The following is an 8,879-nucleotide window of genomic DNA, read 5'->3' as shown; positions in this document are numbered from 1 at the left end:
GGTACAGCAAAAAAAAAAAAAAAAAAGAAAGAAAGAAAAAAAAAGAAAACATCATTACTTTTACATTTTGTCATCTTTTTAAATGAAAATAGTATTTTGCTTTGGTTATTGCTTAACATTAAGAGCGCTGTTGCCACGTCAGAGTGTGTTTCAGACCTAGTCTTAAGTCTGTCCATTTATTTTGTTTCCTTACAACATCCTGTGAAAATGTTGTTTGGCACAGGTGTATGGTTGCTAAGATAAGAACATAAAACTGATGCTTCCCAGTATTCAGGTAGTCTTACATTTGGCCCCTGAAAAAGTCTCTATTTCATCTTGAAAAGCACGCTTCTTATTTTTTAAGAAAGCGGACGCTACAATGGTTCACTTTCTTTGTAAGAGTTGACTTGTTTATTTAAATAAGTTTGAACCCTCTTTATTTAAAGCTTCTCTCTTCCAGACACAGACACATAGAAATGCATTTGTATAGCATGAGCGTTTAACAAAAAGTAAACAAGATAATATCACAAAAGTGTCATTGTAAGTTTACCACGTCAGACAACACAGACAGCAGTAGTACGTTGACAGCCTACGGGTTACCCTGAAGATCATTTGTAATAAGTGGCTAGTGTGTATCACTGGGCAGGCCAGCCTCTGGGGTTCCTACATGTAGCTTTTTAGGGCTTTTGACTACTTTTTTCTTAAGCAGATTATCTCAAAATAATAAGTGCAGCTGAGAAAATGTATTTTATTTATCTCTTACATATATAAAGACATTTTAGGAAAAACACATTTCCAGAAACTTTTCCCCCATATAGTAGAGCAATTAATAACATCTCAAAGAGGGTCAGAATTCTTTAGTGGTATGAACAGTCTGGGAAATTCGAGATTAAAATATTATCCCTCAGTTGTAATATATATACTTCTGGGACAGTGCCTTAACCCAAATGCCTGAAAGTTTCCTGGCCAGAATACCAACAATCAAAGCACATCAGGGACCACTCAGGTTTTTGGGTTAATTCAACCAAAACAGTTTCCATGCCTGGGGCTTGTCTATCAGGAGCCTGAAGTGAAGCCATGATTGGCCAACTGGTGAAAGGGAAGGATTCTGAGGTTGAGTCAGATAGTCCAGAGTTCAAAAACCTGCCACCTTTCACAAGGTATGTTCCCTCTTTGCTCCTGATCATCTGTAGAGTGTGCATAATAATAACATCCTTGAATATTTTTGATAAATAATTTGAGTACCTACCACATACCATACACTGTTCTCAGTAATAAAGACACAGCTGAGTAAGAGGTAGACCAGGTCTCCCAGGGAGCTTACAACCTAGTAAAGAGAACACAGACAACTAACAAGGAAATAAATGAAATGTAAAAGGTAATTGCAGTTCGTGCTAAGTACTATGCGGATAATAAAACCAGTTATGGACTGGAGCTGTGCTATCAGATACAGTAACCACGTGTGGCTAGTTCAGTTGAAATTGATTAAAATTAAATAAAACTAAATATTCCGTTTCTTGATCACAGCAACCACAATTCAAGTCCTCCAAAGTCACATGAAGCTAGTGGCTACCACAGTGGACAGCTCAGATATAGAATTTCAACATCATCACAGAAAACTCTACGGAATAGCACTGTTAACTAGAGTGATAAGGAGAAGTTGGGGCAAGGGACTACTTGAGCTGCTATTAATACATATAAACAACCATGCTAGAGATGTGGATGGACCTAGACACTGGCATACAGAGTGAAGTAAGTCAGAAAGAGAAAAACAAATATAGTATGGCAGCACATATATGTGGAATCTAGAAAAATGGTACAGATGAACCAGTTTGCAGGGCAGAAATAGAGACACAGATGTAGAGAACAAACATATGGACACCAAGGGGGGAAAGCGGTGCAGGGCTGGGGGGTTGAGTTGGGAGATTGGGATTGACATATATACACCAATACGTATAAAATAGATAATAAGAACCTGCTATATAAAAAAGTAAATAAATAAAATTCAATATATATATAAACAGCCATGCAATGAGAAAAACAAACAGTAACAGGGACTCTATAAAGTAGAACTCATATTATGTTAACATTTTATGAGTTTGTATCTTTTTCTTCTCTCACTTTATTCCTCAGTTTATAAAGCCTAGGAATAGACTCATTGAAATATAGTTTGTTCTTGACTTCTAAATCATGGACTTCTAATATCTGAAATTCTAGGCTAACAATTTAGGCTCAGCACATTGAAGTACAAGATCATTTTTTTCAGCATAGTTTCCTTGATCAAAAAAAGAAGGGAAGATCTTCCCTAAACTTTTGATGAGTGATAAACTTCAGAAAGTAGCCAAGTGTATTAAGCAGAAGGAAGAGTGGGAACAATTTCTTTTTTTTGTTTGTTTTGTTTTGTTTTTGCGGTACGCGGGCCTCTCACTGTTGTGGCCTCTCCCGTTGCAGAGCACAGGCTCCGGACGCGCAGCCCCAGCGGCCATGGCTCACGGGCCCAGCCGCTCCGCGGCATGTGGGATCTTCCCGGACCGGGGCACGAACCCGCGTCCCCTGCATCGGAAGGCGGACTCTCAACCACTGCGCCACCAGGGAAGCCCAGGGAACAATTTCTTAAAAGTTAAAATTTTATTTGAAATTAGAACACTCCAAGAAAGGTCTAACTTTGAAAAGCAAATTCTCTGTCCCTGATTTTCTGTAACTCCGGCTCTAAATACTCCATCCACCACATCTTAAAGATCATTATGACAATAGAACATGACCTTGCATTATATACAACAGGGTACGTTTAAAGCGAATATTTCTGCATTGAGTCCTATCTCCCAGTGAATGTTATTTTGAGAATGTTTTACTTAGACAAAAGCACCAATGCATAAAAAGAGCCAATGAGTATTTATTGAAATCCTTCCTAAAACATGACTGACAGAAGAGGAAGAACTGCTTAATAACTTTAAAAAAATGTAATATTCACTTAACCATAGTCCGCTGTGCACATTCATATTTAAAGTCAGATAAGGTAATAGTCAGATGAATAAGTCAGTTTGCCTCTGTACATGTGTTTAAGAAGCACACGCACACAGGCTAATGGTATGCCAGTCAGATTTCATTCCTACTTCTCTGAAAATGACTAAGTAGCAATGTTCGTTATGCCCCAGCCAGGAATTTAGCAGAATTTATGGGGTAAAAGATCCATAAGGGGATATATTTCCAACTAGAACTGGAGGATTAGTTGAATTCCTGTTTGTCAATCTAAGAGCAATGGCGTTAATACTTGTATGAGTGAAAATCATAAACAACTCACGTAAGAGCCATCAAAGTTTGTTGACCGATTGGTTAAATGAGAAAAGAGGCTAACCATCTCATTAAGAGAACTCAAAAGCATTGATTGAGCCAGCAGGGAGCTCTGAAAACGATTTTCCTCTTCTTGGAGCTGCCACCTGGTGCCCTGATAATAGACAAAAGTGGCATGTTAACCATGTATGTGGAAATTGTGTCCAAATATATTAAGCAAGCAACCGTGAAATGTAAAGCCCCATGAAAGGGACACCTAGGTGGTTTGGGCTCACCACACAGCTGCTCTCAGGACCCAAGGGCAGCTGCTCCTAGCTCCATCCTGTGAGATCCCTTTAGCCTTCTCTTTCTGGGCAAATCCCCCAATGAAGCAAGCAAAGCAGTCTATTTATACCTGTTCAATGCACAAAGAAAAATCTCAAAGCTACGTCTTAAAAATGCTTTAAGAAAGGGACTGTGTCCAATTATAAACTAGAACCCTGGTTATGGCACATACTGCACAGAGATTTAAATTGTATCTTCTTCCATTGCCCCACCACCAACTCTTAGAAGCAAAATATAAGCCTTAGAACAAATTAATGAGTCTTTAGGGTCATGCAAGAAATATCATGCTTTTTGTCTCAGCCACAAGAAGTGTTAGCAAACTTGGAGTGGCAGCTGCGTGCTCAAGCTTCCTGGATTATTACTTATCCCAAGAACAGTGAAACAATTGTACATGACCTTTTGCACCAGTATTCTATAGGAACATGTTTACTGGACAAAGTTTCAGGTGAGATATCTTAAAGGACTGGTTACTTTGAAAACAGTTGGATACTCTACTATGCATGTAGCCAGCCATACTTATATAACATTTATGATGTTGGAGGTTTTTTACCTTCTGCTTCCAAAAATATTACATGTTCATGCCTTTGAAAGGAGGAAATATACAGAAAACCAAAACCAGGATCATGGAACTTTACTTGTTTTCTAATTGGTTTTGTTCACTTCGCAAGACATCATAAACATTTTCCCATGTCATTAAACGTTCCTCTAAAGTATGAGCGCACCATGGAACGCAACACTCTAATTTTAACAATCCTTGTTTTTGAATATTTGGGTTAGTTCCAAATTTGCTATTATAAATTACACTTTGAGGAACATGCTTATACATAAATCTGTCTGCATGCCTTTATTTGAGATATATATTTTTTAAAGTGGTGGTCACAACACTGTAAGTATTTTTAAAGACTTTGATAAGTGTGGTCAAATTCAGACAGCCCCTCTGATTTATGTACAAGAGAAAGTGAAAATAAATAATCCTGTGGAGTATTTCCTGGCAATAGCTGACCACAAAACGGCCACGCCTTTGCTTTGATAGAATTCTTTACTGCAAGGGCAATTGGTTGATCCTTCTTGACCACCAGGTGTCAGTCTAAAACAGAGCAAACTAAACTAGCCTAAGGAGGAGAAAGGGGAATCCACTCTTAGGCTTGAATACTTGGTACCATGCTAAAGAGCCTGGGCTTTATCAAATAAACAAACAAAAACAATGAATATCATTCATTAGATCAAGCCAAAAGACATGGGAGGACCAGGTGTCTTTCAGTGGACCTCGGGTTTAGGAGCTGTAATCTGCTTTGCTTTGTATTTCCCTAAAACCCTCTTCACACACTGGCCTCACAGCTGAATCTTTTCGGAAGTATTAGTTTCCTTGGAAGCAGTAAAATGTTTCACGTCAACCCATGAACTTATTCACTAGCTCACAATGAGACACACCTCTTGGGATAAAATGAAATGCTTTAATTAGATGTTTTGAGTTTATTTATTTAGTAGCTAAACAGGGAGTATCACCAAGCACGGTAGAGCGGCCACTATGACATGGCCCTCCGTGTGGACTCTTTGACATCCATTTCAGTGAACACTTTCTGATTTCCTTTTCCTGTCTCTGAGAAAAGGACGTGCCACACTCTAATGCATTTGGAGTTTCCAAAGATATGGTAGAGCTGTTCTCAAGCACTATAACTCACACCGTGATGTCACCGCCGGCACCAGCCAAATGCAGGAGGAAATTCTAGTTTGATGGGCGAGTGCAACTACATGAGCAAAAGATACATAAAAAGGAAAAAAACCGCAAGGGTACCTCACAGTGTGCCAACACTATGAAAATGAACCGAGGCTTTAGTCTAAATTACGTGAAGGAAATTTAAAGGATTTATTATTGAGATCGGTGCTTTTACATAAAAAATATGCACGCAGATGGGACTTCCCTAGCGGTCCAGTGGTTGGGACTGAGCACTTTCACTGCCGTGGCCCTAGTTCAATCCCTGGTGGGGAAGTAAGATCCCGCAAGCCATGGCAGTGCAGCCAAAAAAAAAAAAAAAATACAAAGAATGGATGGCCCACTATTTGAGGATAAGAACACTAACATCTGTTGAATAATAATAATAAACCCTTCATACAAGCAAAAGAGGTGTTTAAGAAAAAGCAAAGATAAAGGAAAATTCCAGAATCTATATTCAAATAACTAAATTGTACAAAACGAGATGTGCATTAAGCCCAAGTATTTTAGATGACACTTGGGTAATGCAGCTAGCAGGAAAAAAATAAATGCACCTTCTCTTAGCCTACATTCATAGAAATGCAGTGAATGTGCTGTTAAAGGAAACGTCTAGCTCACTAACCAGGATACACATGGAGTGTTTTGCTCAGGTCAGAGGGGAGATAACAAACTGGACTCCATCTTCAGGGGAGAGAACAGAATCAGAGTCTCAAAACCATGTCCTTTCAACAAAGAATGAAAGTTTCCCTGAAGAGAAGTCTTGGGTGACAGTGTGATAGCTCTCCTCAAATACTGAATGACTGTCATTTTTAAAAGGCAATGGAATTTATCTCATCCTCTCAAGTTCACAGAACTAAAATCAATGAGTGAAAGTCACAGGGAGATTGATTTGGAGACACAGCCAGAGCTTACAGCTCTACAGTCTGTGCACTGCAAATGGATGTTGATTGAGAGGATGACGTGTGGCCGTGGTCTCACTCAGTGCACCTTTATCTTCACACAATGATGCCAACAGGGCAGCAAGCCCTGCATCCACCATATGAACTGCCCAGAAGGGACATCCTGATAACAGTGCCTCAAGTGGGTGCCTCTAGCCGCCGTACTATCCCGAGCCTCATTGCTTCTAGCCTGGACTATAGTAACAGCATCCTTATGAAATGTGTCCATAATTCCTTCACATTTCTCCCTTCAAAAGATGGAACTCGATTCCACTGCCTTCCAATGTAGATGGGACTCAGTGACAGTCTCATTTCTGTTGAATAGAAAACAGAGGAAGTGACGATATGTGACCAGGTCGTTAAGTCATCATTACGCTTTAGTAATGATATCTCCTAGATGCCTGGCTCTAGAGGAGGTCAGTCGCCATGCCATGGAAACCCTCAAGCTGACGCTATGGACTGGTCTAAGAGACATGGAACCGATGCCTCTGGTAAGTAGCTGGCAGGGACCTGAAACCTCCCGACAGAGACCACACGAGTCTTCTTAAAATGGATCCTCCAGTCCCAGTCAACATCTTGACTGCAACCTCATGAGAGACTCTGAACTAGACCCACCCAGCTAAGCCACTCAGGAATTTCTGACCCACAAAAACCATGAGATAATAAATGTTTGCTGTTTTAAGTTACAGCAAGTTTTGGGGGTAATTTGCTGTGAGCAATAAGTGTCTAACACAAGATCTATCTCCCTCTCACACCTCAAGCTCACCCTTTCTTCTGGGTCAAAACCACAATCTCCACCAAGGTAGCAGTAGGCCCATCCCCCAACTGGTCTCATCATATATTTACCCCCTCTATCCAATCCATTAATGCCTAAGTGATGATTTTAAAGTAGAACTCTGATCTGACTAATTCCGTATTTACACTGAAAGTGGCCCCCCATTCCTTGTAATATACAGTTTACAGTGTCTAACAAGGGCCCTTATGACCTGGCTCTTACCTTCTCCAGCTGCTCAGTTATCACTCTCCAACCACATGTGATGCCAGGTGTGTCCTACTTCCTGGCTATATTAGCTTACTAGGGCTGCTATAACAAAGTACCACAGACAGCATGATTTAAACAGCAGGAATTTATTTGTTCACAGTTCTGGAGGCTAGAAGTCCAAGATCAAGGTGTTGACAAGGTTGGTTTGTCCTGAGGCCTCTCTCCTTGGCTGACAGATGGCCATCGTCTCCCTGTGTCCTCACACAGTCTTCTCGGTGCCTTCATATCACTGGTGTCTCTCTGTTTGTCCAAATTTTCTCTTCTTATAAACACTCCCATGACTGGACTAGGACTCACCCTAAGGGCCTCATTTTAACTCAGTCCCTCTTTAAATACCTTATCTCCAAATACAGTCACCTTCTGAGGTACTGGAGGTTGGGGCTTCAACATATGAATTTGGGGGGACACAATTCAACTCATAACAATGACTTTCACTCTGTCTCCTCTGTTGGAAATGGCTTTGCTATCGGGGGCAGTGAATACGGATACAGAGTACACAGTGAGGGAAGAGGAATGGGTGGGGAAAATTAGGAGGGGAAACACCGACAGTAGGAGACATGGAGATTAATAGATCTCGGGTAAATACTGCCGACCTCACAAATTTGCTAAAAAAAGTTTATTCAAGCATGGATAGTTTCTACCTTCAATTGCAGAGAAGGGTTTGATATCACAATCTCAAGGGCAAATGAAACAATAGAACATAAAACACGCAGGGAAGCAGCTTCTCCTACCAGAACGGGATTACAGCACAGAGGTCAGAACGTTAGGCCATAAGCCTGAGAGATGAAACACGAAATACCACACAAAATATATAAATACATACTTTCATGGTCAGTGTCAAATTCAAATTGGCTTTGATGAAGTAAGTCTGCTGAAATGACTTAAGAAGACAGAAAGGAGAATTTTGCACACTTCCAAAGAGAAAATCGAAACGCAAGTGGATGTTAACTATTAACAAACAGACAAACAAATAAATGTAAGTTAGTGTTTCAGGGGTATTTCTCACCTCTTTTAATCAACTGATATTCTGGAAAGAAAACCAATTCAAATATGCCTGCCTGCTCAGGCATAAACAAAAACAAGTCCTTATATTTATTAACCTTGAATTACAAACACTACTCAAACTAATGAAAATAAATGCATGTCATTTTTCTCACTAATAGCAAATGCATGTTGCTGCCCAAAAGTTACTCATCAGTGCTCTTATTTTCATCAATGTTTGCTAATATCTAAGCATTGATCACAGCAATTATACTACACCTGACACTGGAATAAATTCTTAACAGCCTACAAGGTGCTTTCACATACATTATGTCTGTAAAAGCTCACAACAGATGGGAAAAACCCTGTGGCTTAAATGCACACATTAGCACAAGATAAGAGCTCAAAAATATTCATATAGGGCTTCCCTGGTGGCGCAGTGGTTAAGAACCCGCCTGCTAATGCAGGGGACAGTGGTTCGATCCCTGGTCCGGGAAGATCCCACACGCCTTGGAGCAATTAAGCCCGTGTGCCACAACTACTGAGTCCACGTGCCGCAACTACTGAAGCCCGCGCGCCTAGAGCCCGTGCTCTGCAACAAAAGAAGCCA

This window comes from Lipotes vexillifer, unplaced genomic scaffold (assembly GCF_000442215.2).
Source record: "Lipotes vexillifer unplaced genomic scaffold, Lipotes_vexillifer_v1.1 scaffold872, whole genome shotgun sequence".
Lineage (NCBI taxonomy): Eukaryota > Metazoa > Chordata > Mammalia > Artiodactyla > Lipotidae > Lipotes > Lipotes vexillifer.
This window is presented reverse-complemented; position numbering follows the sequence as displayed.